Source organism: Helianthus annuus, chromosome 4 (assembly GCF_002127325.2).
Source record: "Helianthus annuus cultivar XRQ/B chromosome 4, HanXRQr2.0-SUNRISE, whole genome shotgun sequence".
In the NCBI taxonomy this organism is placed as follows: Eukaryota; Viridiplantae; Streptophyta; class Magnoliopsida; order Asterales; family Asteraceae; genus Helianthus; species Helianthus annuus.
Window position 1 is genome coordinate 157704764 of NC_035436.2, and position 14429 is coordinate 157719192.

Consider the following 14429-nt stretch of genomic DNA (forward strand, 5'->3'; position numbering starts at 1 on the left):
CAACATATTTTCTAGGTGCTCAACACATTTAAAAAATATGTAACGTTTTAAAAAATAAATTGAGTTAGTGATTTGGATGAAAATTTTTAAATTTATATAAATTATGTGACAAAACTATTAATTTTTTTCTAAAAACTCCATGTATATTCTTTTATTATTATATATGTAACAAAAATAATTAAATAAAAGAAATTAAAAAGGGTTTGAGAAAATTGCCAAAATCGTCCCTGTAGTTTTATATTTGTCAGTTTCATCCAAATATCCTCAACTTAACAGAAAAAATAAACCAAGTTAGTGACTTGGATGAAAATGGCAAAAAGTTATAAACGTTGGGGGCAATTTGATACAAAAGTGTCATTTTGGACGAAAATGGCAAACGTGCCCAAACCTTAGGAATGATTTTGGCAATTAACTTCTTAATTTAATATAATAAGCAATATAATTATATTTTTAAAATACCCCATATATTACACGAGTTAAATAAATATAATGAAATCGATTAACACGTATGGTCATCAAGATTTGTATTTAAATGATAAATTCGATGTACTATTTAGTTATTAAATTTTTAATTTATTTTTAATTTATTACTAGATTAAAAACATGTGTATTACATGTGATAGAACCAATGAAATATTAGATTATTATTAATAAACGGAAAAAAATAAAATAAATAGTAAAAAAATAAGACAGATCCATTAAGTTTGTGATATAATATAATTTTCTTATTTATGTATCCTATTAAATATTAAATAGTAATAGTATAAAAAAATAATTTAACTACATCTGATTTAAACAAGAATAAAAACTTGATAAAAAAGTTATATTTAGTTAAATATTGTTTAATAGGAAAAAAAAGAAACATAAGATAAGGAGATTATTAATTCAAAGTTTGATAAAAAAATATTATCTTTATCTAAATTATATTTAGTTAAACTATCGTTTAAGAGAAAAAAGAAATTGAAAAATAAGATAAGGATGTACCAGCGATTGACACGTGTCAAAAAAAAATTCATTTATTAGTATAGAAAGATTAGGCCATGGTTTACTCTAATATTTGGGGTGTTAACATGAATATGGTATGTTAACCGGTATTCCAAATCACTCACTCCTTGTGTTAAGGGGTATTAAATGAGTTATTTGTTAACATGTTAACGAGATGTTAGTATATTAAATTAATTATTCTTTTCTATTTTAAACCACTAGAAAATAAGGTCAGATAAAGTTAATAGAATTAAACAATTTCCTTGGAGCACAGTTCCTTTCATCCTCGTATCACTTCCTTCAGATAGGTCACAACTTTCAAGTAAAGTCACAAGTACCTGAGATACTCTATTTCTAGTATATGTATATATCAATTATCACACATAATTGCAAGTAATTCTTAATCAAAGACAAGTGCTACTCCAGTGCACTCTAAGTTTCTTAGTGTCTTTTCTTGACTCTTTTGTAACCAGTTTCAGGTAGTGGATGTCGCGGAAAGTTTTATGCAATGAAAACTTTTTGAAAAATTGTTTTCGTGAAAGGATCCTAGAGATTGTAGTCTAGACTCGAGAAGGAATCCTGGTTCACTACAATTGCAGCTCTTATACCAATCTGTCACACCCCTTTCTAAGGCGGAAGCACGAGGTGTGATCATGAAAGGTTTTCATTGCATACGATTGGTAAACATACTACATGCTCGTAAAAATAACTTCAAATGCCAAACATTACATAACTGAAATCATAGTTTAAGTGTTTACATCAAAAGACAGCATATTGTCTGGAAGTTTACAACTTTATTCAAAGATAAAACATAAGCAACATCCACGAGCAAGAGTAAGACCGTGCGCACATCCACTTTAGTTACCTGAAATACATGTGAGTTTTTGGAAAAAACGTCAACATAATGTTGGTGTGAATTCATGCAGTTCTTATATTGAACGTTTGTATACTTTGTATGAAAAACACGGTATGTATCTTGTATAAATCAAGTATTTCTGTAAGTATCAAGTTTGTTAATGGGTTGCAAGGCCATTAACATGTGACACGACATAAGAAGCATCCAAACCGTAGGCATTTTTCTAGTTTTCGATTCACGACTGAGACACAAAAGCACTACTCGGTACTAGTTTTCACCAAGAGTGTGGCTGCCCGAAAACCCATTAAATCTAACCTTTTGTTCTGCGGTCTTAGTATGTACATGATTAATGGTGCTTATGGTACCCTATTCGTGACACGATTTCTCGTATCATTCCTCAATTCTTGTATGCATCATACCATTTGTAAACATTGTAACATTTGTAACATGTATTTCACCCCCGAAGTTATAAAACTGAAAAACAGTTAAAAGAAAAGGGGGAGCATGAACTTACAACTTTGCGTTCCTGCGTCGTAAACTTCACCGGATTTGCTTATTTAGCGTCGTGACCTAAACGTGTTTTATTAACGTTAGTCACTAGACTTGTATCGCACAAGTACAAGTCACTATCTTTTGTATATGTGTTCTTGTGTTAAAAATAATTTATATTTTTAACTATGCATCTTACTTATATTATTTTCTCAAAAATAAATATAAATATCTTGTATTTTTCACCCGAGTTATGTATTTTTGTTCAAAACTTCATTTCATGTTCATAACTTGTCCAAGTTATTTATTCTATCAAGTAATATATTTTCATAAATATATTTTCTTGTATTTGTCTAAGCATGTTGTATGTGTATTTTTGTATTTTTACTTCTTAGGAGTACTTAGTGTATTTTCAAGTCCTAATACACTATCACGTATAATACATACTACATACACATAGCACAAAATTTGGTGATCAATAAATATATATATTTTTCTCAAAAATATACATACTTAATATCAATTTTAATCTTGAAGAAATCATCATTTCTTAACACAACAAAAATTAGGGAAACCTTGGTAAATATTTTTAGATACATTTTTAGGGAATAAGTTTCTCAAAAACTTATATTTTTCTAAGTGTCAAAATTTATAAAAATTTTGACATAGTTTCCCCTAAAAGTGGAGGTTTCCCATGTTTTCAAAACATGTGTTTATTTTCTTTTAAATCATCATCAGCATCAACAACAAAATCAAGTCTTACCAAGTGTCAAGATCAAGTAAATTACACTACATCATGAACTTGAAGTTTTTGTAAAAACTTGTAGTAACTTACCATGTTATTTAGTAGGTTTAGTTACCCTTAAAAACATGGTTGTTTGTTTGTAAATCTCATTCTTGAAGAATTTAGTCATTTACAACTTGTAAGATGATTTTTCTAAAAATATTTCTTTTGTATTTTTTTCTTGTTTTATAAGTGTTTATACACTTGTTTTTCTAATAAAAATAGTGTAGGTTTAAGTAAAAACCAAGATCTTCTAAAAATCATATTTTAAACTTGGTTTTCTTGGAAAATCATTCATAAATCTTGGATTTATAAGTTTACTAGCTCATTTTGTTTATTACTTTTCAAGAAATTATTTTGTTTTCAAGTTCGTGTCTATGTATAAGGATGATTTTCTTGTGTTAACACATAATCATCCTCTAACTTGCTAGATCATATGTTTAATCACAATCTAGCAAGCTCCATGTAGTGATCAACATCAATATTACTAGTAAACAACAAGCAACATCATTCATACATTAAACAACACTATTTCATCAAGTTTTCATCATATGTAAGCTTTATGTTTAAGATTCAAGTTCAAGTCTTTTAGTGTTCTTATGATTTCAACATAATACATCTTTTAACCACCAAAAATATGAAGTAAACAAGGGTGTTCAAGAATCTTACAACTAGCTTAAAGCTAGGGAAGAACAAGTGTGAAGATGGAGTGGATAAAAGCACACGGAAGAGGTCCTTGATGATCCGCAAGCTCCAAGCTCCGTTAGTGACCTTCTTACACCTTATAGTGCACTTGGAATGCTTGTATGATAACCAAAAATTGGTGATGGGGGTGGTGGTGCCTTCGGCCGAGAGTGGGAGGGAGGAAGGAAAGTGAAGTGGTGTTGAGAAAATAAAATGAGCTTAGTCCATCTTATAATCCTTATTAGCTTTTAACCAAAGGGTTTTGTGTCCCTTATAGTACATGCCATATCTTACACAATCCAAAGAGATCTACTCAATATCTTAACAAGATTATGGAAGATCATAAGTGGGGCCACCTTGGGACCGAAAATGTGAAGGGGGAGGGGTGTTATGTGTAAGTTTCATGGGTAGTTAAGTTAAATGGTTAGATTTCAAGTGTAGTGTTTAGGTGTTGCTCATATATGGTGTTATTTAGTGTGTTAGGGTGCTCGGGAATCATAACTAGCTCAGAAATAAATAAACAATGCTTCTAGTAATATTTTGATGTTCCGGGTAATGTCCGGTTGTTCGGTTAGATACCGATTCGTTAAAGTGCTAAATTGCACCGTTTAGTGTCCTTTATGTATCCTTTTGTGACACTTTTAATTCCCGACACTTAGGGAAGTATTCTAGATGATAAAACATGAATTTTGCATAATATTTTGAGGTTATAAAGCTGATTATAGCTGAATTCTGTAAAATTCAGCACTCGCGTTTCGGGTGCTTTTTAGTGCGTATTTTAGCTTCCGGAAAGTCTATATGTTAACCCCTGTATGTATTCTTGGGTTTTAATGTATTCTTGTCGTTGGACCTACACCTATGCCCCAATTCTATTGTCTAATTGCTTTCTGCAGAATTGTTGACACAATGTGTCTTACCGGTGAGTTTACTAGTATTTCTGACGCAACTCATTAATGCATAAAGCAATTCTTGTAGGTATAAAACGTGCATGAATTCACTTGTATAGTATGTAATCAGACAATGTTGACATTTAAGCACATAATTGCAGTTATCAAGTATTAATTAAATTGTACGGAAATTACCAGTTTCGTGCCAGTTGTCACAGTGGGAGGGCGCCACCCCGCCACCTCACCACCGATAGCGCCCCCAGGGCGCCACCACCCATACCCACCGAGTTAAACCAGGGCGCCATGGTTGTTTCATCAGCATGGTAACGAAGATGAATTGGCAGGATCGAGGGGTGTTTGTTCAAATATTACCGTTGAACGGTAACTTCAAATTTAAAAAAATAATAATAATTTCATATTTTATAAATTTCACCTATAAATACCCCACTTTTTTCCATTATTTGCATCCCTTCTACCTCAATTTTTATACAAAATCTCTACACTTTTTTTATATAATCACACAATGTTTCCCAACAACCAAAACCCGTGGGATCCGACCCATCCGTTTTGGCAAAGTGCGCCAAACAACGAGCAAGAAGACCGTTATCGAAGAGACAAGCGTACGGGTGAGCTTGGATATTATCCGATGCCACCTAGCACCCCAACTTCTCCTCATCCGACCACTCCACCGATTCCCGGTTTTTACAGGTATTATTCTTAACCCTCATTTTTTCCCCAAAACATACCCCAAACCTAAAACATACCCCAAACCCAAAACACAACCCAAACCGAATCCGTACCTGAAACCCAAGCCGAACCCACTTCCTCAAAACCGAGAAGGCATCAAAAGAAGGATGCGACCGAAAAACGTGCTCCTAAGAAGGTCGAATTGTGGACGCCTAAGGAAGAATTTGCGTTGGCACAAGCATGGCTCGACATATTGGAAGATGAGATTGTTGGTAAATTTTATCTCCATAAACTTTTTTAGATACTTTTATAAACATAGATTTTTATAATTAAACTTTTTTATAGGAAACGACCAAGATATAAAGGTATTTTGGGGTCGTATACGTGAGAAATTTTTCGCCGCAATTGGTCGTGGCGAATATCGAACGACCGACTCTTTTTCGGGAAGGTGGACCGTTATGAGGACGAAGGTTAGCACTTTCAAAAATATATGTAACAACCCGCACGTTCGTGTGTTGTTACTACTCGTTATACTCGTTACTCCTAGCACCAGAGATTCGGATCATAATGTAGTTATATCACATACATTGTTATTTCGCAGTATTTTCGCATATTATGCATACTTTATCGCTATAACACATCACATCGCACGCACTAACACTCATGATGACGTTGAGTGAGGACTGATTCTACCCTCCTCAATAGCCGTGATGTGTCGCAACGCAACGCATGTTCGAAACGCGCAACTCGATTATTTCAACACAGACTTTGAAATGTGGATATTTATACGACCCTTTGTGACTAATTATAATAAATATATGAATGTAGGATGATAATGCGTAACCAAGCTATCGCAAAATTTAACGAACAAAACGGAACATCGAAACGCAATTCGCCGGAGACCACCGATCGAGTGACTGATCGATCGAGTAGCCACCCGATCGGATTGCCACCCGATCGGACAGCCACCCGATCGGATTGCCACCCGATCCATGGCACTCCATCTCCTTCACTCCACTTCACCTATAAATAGCACTTGTCACATCACTTGAATGGTGATGTGACAGCCCTCATTCGACCGGCGCACTTTTGGACCTTTTCCTCTCGATTTCTCGCGATTCTTGTAAGTTTCTACCTCAAATCTTGTACTTCTTTAATCTACACACACTTCTTCATCATTTTCACCTTTGAATCTTAACTTCTAACTGTGAAATCACTAGATTTGAGGTGTTCTAGGATGATGTCATCATGGAGTTCTTATGAACTTCATGTTTTGGCTTCAGTTCACCAGGAACAACTTAGATCTGAACGATTTCCACATAAATAAACAAAGATCTTGCATAGATCTGAACATATTCATGGTGAAAAAGGATTGAAAGATGGTTTCTAACTTTCTTTCAACTCTTTTACACTCAATACACTCAAAACCGATGGAATCGGAGCTTGTTCTGACCTCCTACTCATTCTTAGTGTTGTGTTGGTTCAAGATCTGGATTCTATCCAAGAGATTACTGATTTTGGGTTTGAACATGAACAACCGACTCGCACCATGAACTGTTCGGACTAGGGTGATACATGTTCGGTCGGGTCACTTGGGATGAGATAAGGGTCCTGTTGTTCAAGCAAGATATCAAAACATCTCATTCAAAGCTACAACACTTCAAACGGAAACAAGGGTTAGGACGATCAGACCGTCAGAACGGATTGCCGCCCGATCGGGTTACCACCCGATTGGATTGCCACCCGATCGATCGGCCGTTCGATCGGGCTGCACTTGGTTCCATACTTGAATTATTTCTCAAACTATTCAAAGGATCTGAACGTTGAAACGGATTACCACCCGATCGGATTGCCACCCGATCGAGTGACCGTCCGATCGTGTGACGCTTGGGACTTAAACAATTTTCAACATAATGAGTTCCAAACGGATTGCCACCCGATCGGAGTGCAATCCGATCGAGTAACAACCTGCTGTGAACTTGTTCTCACTAAAGTGTTCTACCAATCGGATTGCCGTCCGATCGAACAGCCGTTCGATCGACCGACCTGAAAGGTAGAGATACTTCTCTGTTTTCAAAATGCTACAACGAAAATTTCAAAGTACAAGCCATCATACACAAACACATCTTCACCAAACGAGGTGACATTCCAATCGAATGGCCATCCGATCGGATGACCATCCGAATGGATTGCCACCCGATCGACTGGCCATCCGATCGGATTACCATCCGACTCTTGGTTCACCGCCACAGTTTGACGCACTATTCAACGCTTACATTATCAATCTGTAATCAGGTTAATCTCATATACGCTCCCTTCAATCCAACCAAGTTGTGTTTACTTGCTGAACACCGACTGTGAGTATACTCGAACACTTTTTATCGCATTTTGGGTGTAACATACGTTTCTGTCAAATCAAATTTGTCAAAACGAATTATTCAATCAAGCTGTTTATGTAACACCCCGAAAACGATGTATGTATGAATTGGAGATCAAAAACGATGTTTTTGGATTAAATAGATAATGTTGGGCATATACTCCAAACGGGTCGAATGGTGGTGATAACACCATTTGACAATATCGACTAATGTGGTTGTCAAGTCTTATGTTAACAGGACCAATTAGCAAATTGGATAATTACGTCACCATTGATGGTGTGATAATGAAAACGAGGTATAAATCGGGTCTACTTACTGATCCGGGCCAGGTACGCATAATTATGTTGTAGTTAAGAATGCTATTTTGGTCGAATAATTTGAGAGAGAGTCCTTCGTCGTAAAAGGACCAAAATCGACCAAAACGCCCTTGTAGGCTAAGTTGAACAAACAACCCTTAAAGGTTGTTTGGAAGCGAATTTCATGATTAGATAAATACTTAGAATAAGTATAGAGGTTGAAAGATGTAATATGTTAGTCAAAAGGCACTATTTTAGTTTTTGCCGTAAATTAATGAACCAAGAGGTAAAAATTTGGTTTATATTGATCACCACATTAAACTCACCTTAAATACAGTTGTGGTGGGAGATTTTAGGATAAGAAATGTGGTGATGGAATGTTAGAAGCAATCGAAAGCGATTTTAGGTTCGAAAGTGCTTAAATACCCTTAACGGGTCAAAATAAGCATACGAGCGAAAACGGACTTAAATGGTGTAATAAACCTATGATTAGAACCTAATATAGTAGGTAACATTAATTTGAAGAAGTGTATGAGATATAGGAATCAAATAAATACGTTTGTTTGATAAAATGCATAAACGGGTTAAAATTTGGTAAAAAGGTGACGAGTCGAATGCTTAGAAGTCTCAAAATTTCTTATGTTGGATGTGGGATTTTAACTCCATAAGATGGAGGATTAAATTACGGACGCGTAGGAAAAAGAATCGGGTAAAACGGATCAATAACGAAGAAGTTATGGCCGTTTCCGTAAAATCTGGTCGTGCTGAGAATATGCAGCAACCAGCTGCAACAATCTGTCAAAAAGAGACCGTGGCGTAGCGCCAAGGCCATGGTCACGCGTGGCGACGGCTTAATTTCTGAAAATATTGATTTTTTTTGTTTATTTCGAATATTTGACCCGATTAACTTGTTGTACTTGTTATTTAACTATCAAAACTGACTTCTAAGTTGGTTTTGATCATAGGTGAATGTCGAGAGTCCCGGGTGAAGATCAAGTGGCGAGCAAGAACCGAACATACGTTAAATAAAGCTTCCGCGTCAAATCTTGAGTTGTTTGCAAAATGTAAAATGAATTATTTAAACATTTATAAACATTTATAAACATGTACTTTTTGAAATGTTGAAACTATGGGAATGTTAGCATGACAAGTTGATTTTGTAAAGTCACATTTTAGCATATAAAATGTGTATGTTATTTATAAAACCCAGATTTATAAGATGGGTGTTACAAGTTGGTATCAGAGCCTTGGTTTAAGAGATTCAAGTATGGTGGGAAAACTATGCTTGGACTTAAACCTTATGCTCTTAAAAAAGATTGGTGTTCGGTTCGAGGCTTGATCACAAATCTGGTAAGTACAAGTATGTTAATAGTTTAGCATGCTAAAGTGTTGTAAACAACACATAGGGCTATCGTGTGATACACATTACCCCAATTGAAATGATTGATATAGTTGACGAAATACGCGCGTTGACGTGTATAGTAGAAAAAGCCTTGTATTATAATACGGGCGATTATTGAAGTTGATGTTACTAATCTTTGTGAATGTTTTAATTGAAGAACACTCGCATCTGAAGATGACCAGAGTTGGACAAATTACGGATATGAGGATGAAACGGTCCGATGTATGACAAGTAAAGCATACTCATCAAGGATCTAAATCGCGTAGGATCACGAACAAGGTTAACAGAAAAAGGAGAGCTTGATAGAGCAAGCATTATCAGGTGCACATTTTAAATTATTGCATAAATAAGTAATATGCAACAAATATATAGAAACTGAAAGTTGCATAAGTAGATTGAAAACTTGGAAAAACCTTAATAGAAAACCTATCCGGGATATTGTTTCCAGGAAAAACAAATAGAGGCATTACTTACATGGGGTGTAATGTGAAAATTATAAAAAGGTCATGTATACCAGGTGTTGATCGCTTACTATGGCCAAGTAAGTAGTGAACAAGTGGTACCATGAACTTCTTATGATGGACACATTTATGTCCGATGTAGTAAGGGTAGGGGTGAATGGGACTAACTTAAAAAGTACCCAAATAAATCAAATGAGCAAAATGTTTGATAATAATGTAAACACACAGCCGGGTGACGGAAGCGTATTACATTAAGATGATGAGCCCGAGTGAAGGGACAGAGATTAATGTAAAACAATTAAGGTATGCAATTGGGAGGGGTGTGCTTACACTCGAACCCGAAGAATGCAAATATGACTCTTAACGGGCCGATTTTGTAAAACACCAAAATTGAGAACAAAGTGGGAATATAAAAGCGAAACGAAGTCATAATGCATACCGTAAGGGTTGCAATAATAACGACTTCGATAAAACACCCGGTTGGTGGGTAAGGATTTAAACGCATGCATAGACTGAGAAACAGGAACGCGAAATAGAAAGTCAAAAGACTCGGAATATGAGTCATGACTAAAAGATGACAAGAATTTTCGCAAACATAAATTTTGATAAAAAAAATTACGTTCGACTAGTTAAAAGTCGAACGGGTCGAACAAAGAATGAAATTTGACGTTCACCAGTGATGAAATTTCACACGAACAAGTCAAACGAATTAAATAAATGATGACGCTTGCTAATGTAAGTGGGCGCGGACTGAATAAATAAAAGTGTGAGATGTAAACAAACCTATGTAAAGGGTTGTCAAGAGGTATAAGAATGAACCGGGAAACGGTAGGCGTAGAACGAACTGACGTGTAATTAACGTCAGAAGTCATAAAGTCGGGGGATTAGTCCGAAAGTAAACAAATGAAGTCTTAGACTACGATCAAGGTCAACTAAAGTTTAAAAATCAAAAAAAAATAAATGATTTCCAATATAACAAGGGATGCCTTGAAGCTATACATGTATATATATATACATTTGAATACAGACACGAATAAAAGATGATCTATGGGATCATCATAACCTACGGGATTCATAGAAATGTCAAGGTCTACGGGACCGAGAAGACCCTTGGGTCATAAATGAAAGAAACGAACTGTTGAGATCCCACCTTAAAAGGGTGAAAAAAAATTTAAAAGAAATAGTCTATGAGGCTAAGTGAAAGAACCTACGGGTCGACAGTATAAAGCAAGGGAACGGATTACAATTTTTCGTGTAAACGAGAACGAAAAGGTTAAATTATAGGTGTCAATTTCCTCGATGAGAGTAATTGACATAGTTAAAGAGAAGGACGTTAAACTAAAATTTAGTTTTAGTAAGAAACAACGTTCTAACAAATATGAATACTATAAGACGAATTCGGAAATAACAAATATCAAAGAGTATGGGTCTCAACATCGATAGGTGCGAGACGATGCATTCGAAAAGAAAAAGTATTATGAAGAAACGTTGAATTAAACTTAAACGTGACGTGACACGCTCACGGACGAGAAAAGAAACATAGAAAATGATCACGTTGTAACGTAAGTTACGGGGTATGAAGTGACGGCGACTAATTAGTCTAGCCGGTAAAACTGTTCAAAGATAAGAAATCGTCATAACAAATACAAGCGCTTGTTAATATAACACAAGCGCGAGATAGACCTGTTAAAAGACTAACGAGACCAAGTGGTCAAGTGATGACTCAGTCAATAAAGATAAAGGGTTAAAAGCTGTAAGTAACGACCTGCGAGGCCTTACACATGAAAGACATACGCGACAGTATACATGAAAACTTTTGACCAAAGGAAACGGGAGCCTTAAAAACGAAACTAGGTTCGTTTAGTTAAACCAATGAACTATGTAAATAAGGTTTCGGGGACGAAACCTCTTTAAGGTGGGTAGACTTGTAACACCCCGAAAACGGGTTTGGTAATTAAACCACGTTAATAATAATGAACGAGTAAAATAGCGTTAGTGGTAAAATAATAATGAATGTGGTTGTCAAGTCTTATGTTAACAGGACCAATTAGCAAATTGGATAATTACGTCACCATTGATGGTGTGATAATGAAAACGAGGTATAAATCGGGTCTACTTACTGATCCGGGCCAGGTACGCATAATTATGTTGTAGTTAAGAATGCTATTTTGGTCGAATAATTTGAGAGAGAGTCCTTCGTCGTAAAAGGACCAAAATCGACCAAAACGCCCTTGTAGGATAAGTTGAACAAACAACCCTTAAAGGTTGTTTGGAAGCGAATTTCATGATTAGATAAATACTTAGAATAAGTATAGAAGTTGAAAGATGTAATATGTTAGTCAAAAGGCACTATTTTAGTTTTTGCCGTAAATTAATGAACCAAGAGGTAAAAATTTGGTTTATATTGATCACCACATTAAACTCACCTTAAATACAGTTGTGGTGGGAGATTTTAGGATAAGAAATGTGGTGATGGAATGTTAGAAGCAATCGAAAGCGATTTTAGGTTCGAAAGTGCTTAAATACCCTTAACGGTCAAAATAAGCATACGAGCGAAAACGGACTTAAATGGTGTAATAAACCTATGATTAGAACCTAATATAGTAGGTAACATTAATTTGAAGAAGTGTATGAGATATAGGAATCAAATAAATACGTTTGTTTGATAAAATGCATAAACGGGTTAAAATTCGGTAAAAGGGTGACGAGTCGAATGCTTAGAAGTCTCAAAATTTCTTATGTTGGATGTGGGATTTTAACTTCATAAGATGGAGGATTAAATTACGGACACGTAGGAAAAAGAATCGGGTAAAACGGATCAATAACAAAGAAGTTATGGCCGTTTCCATAAAATCCGGTCGTGCTGAGAATATGCAGCAACCAGGTGCAACAATCTGTCAAAAAGAGACCGTGGCGTAGCGCCAAGGCCATGGTCGCGCGTGGCGATGGCTTAATTTCTGAAAATATTGATTTTTTTGTTTATTTCGAATATTTGACCCGATTAACTTGTTGTACTTGTTATTTAACTATCAAAACTGACTTCTAAGTTGGTTTTGATCATAGGTGAATGTCGAGAGTCCCGGGTGAAGATCAAGTGGCGAGCAAGAACCGAACACACGTTAAATAAAGCTTCCGCGTCAAATCTTGAGTTGTTTGCAAAATGTAAAATGAATTATTTAAACATTTATAAACATGTACTTTTTGAAATGTTGTAAACTATGGGAATGTTAGCATGACAAGTCGATTTTGTAAAGTCACATTTTAGCATATAAAATGTGTATGTTATTTATAAAATCCAAATTTATAAGATGGGCGTTACAGTTTATCACTTGCGAATAACTGTTATGCATATTTACACGTGATGCTAGTTACATATGTGTTAGGACTTATACTCGCAAGGTCCCGCCTTAACTAGTATAGTACTATAGAACCCGACGGGGTCTAGTTAGGATGAATAGCAATCACAATCGCAGCTCGAGTGACTTAGCTAGTAGTATTTGTCTTGTATGCATGTGTGTTGAGGTATCTCGTTTATGTATTTGGTAATTCTCAACACTTTTAACTATTTAAGCTACTCTATAAAAACTTGTATACTCGCCAATACTTTTGTATTGACGTTGTTTTAACGTATGTTGCAGGTTTAGTCACAGTCTACATCAAATCAAGCTAGGAAGTCTAGAAACACGCCTAGAATCTAGGTTGTTGGATTTGTATTGTTTGGGAGAACATGAAATTCGTGACAGCTTATGTGATTGTAACTGTTTATTAGTATGGGATAATGAACGCATTAAATATTGTCGCAATATAGTTGTTATGGATTCTCTTGAGCAATCTGATTCGCCTAGTGCCGTGCCCCGATGATTCCGCCATCGGTTGGGGTGTGACAGATTGGTATCAGAGCCATAACTATAGGGAATTAGGCCAGACTTGGCCTAGTCCGGGTCGATGTCTTAGAAATGACCTAGTCTATAGTCTAAGTACCCACGGGCCGATTCGTGCGAACCCAATAGGATTTGCACGGACCTACTTGATACTCTCGTTCGAATTCACTAAAAGCTACTACTTCGCGTGAACACCGCATACTACAGATTTCACGCGAAGAGCCTTTCCTAAGGCTGGAATGTTACTTAGCCTTTCCTAAGGCTAACACAATACACACGTTTTCGAAAATACTCGCATAACATAACCGAGTGGTTCAGTCGAGATCAGGCGTGAAAACCAAGAACTCTCGACAAGATCGCTCGTTCTGCGCATTTTTCTAGCACGAGAACTTTCTGATGAGCTAGGAGTGACATCCATATCTCAATGAAAGTCTCCATTTCAAAATCCAGTGGAACTCTCGAATTTATTCGAAGAGCACAACCACAGTTAGGAGCGAAGTTATTAAGTCAGGGGTGAAACCCGTATCTTAATAAACCGTTCTGCTCTCTATAAAATGGTTTTCAAAAGCTCTCACCAAGGACTCGGCTATAACGAGAACTCGAGCCACGCGATGAATAGGAAGACGAATGCCATGAGCTG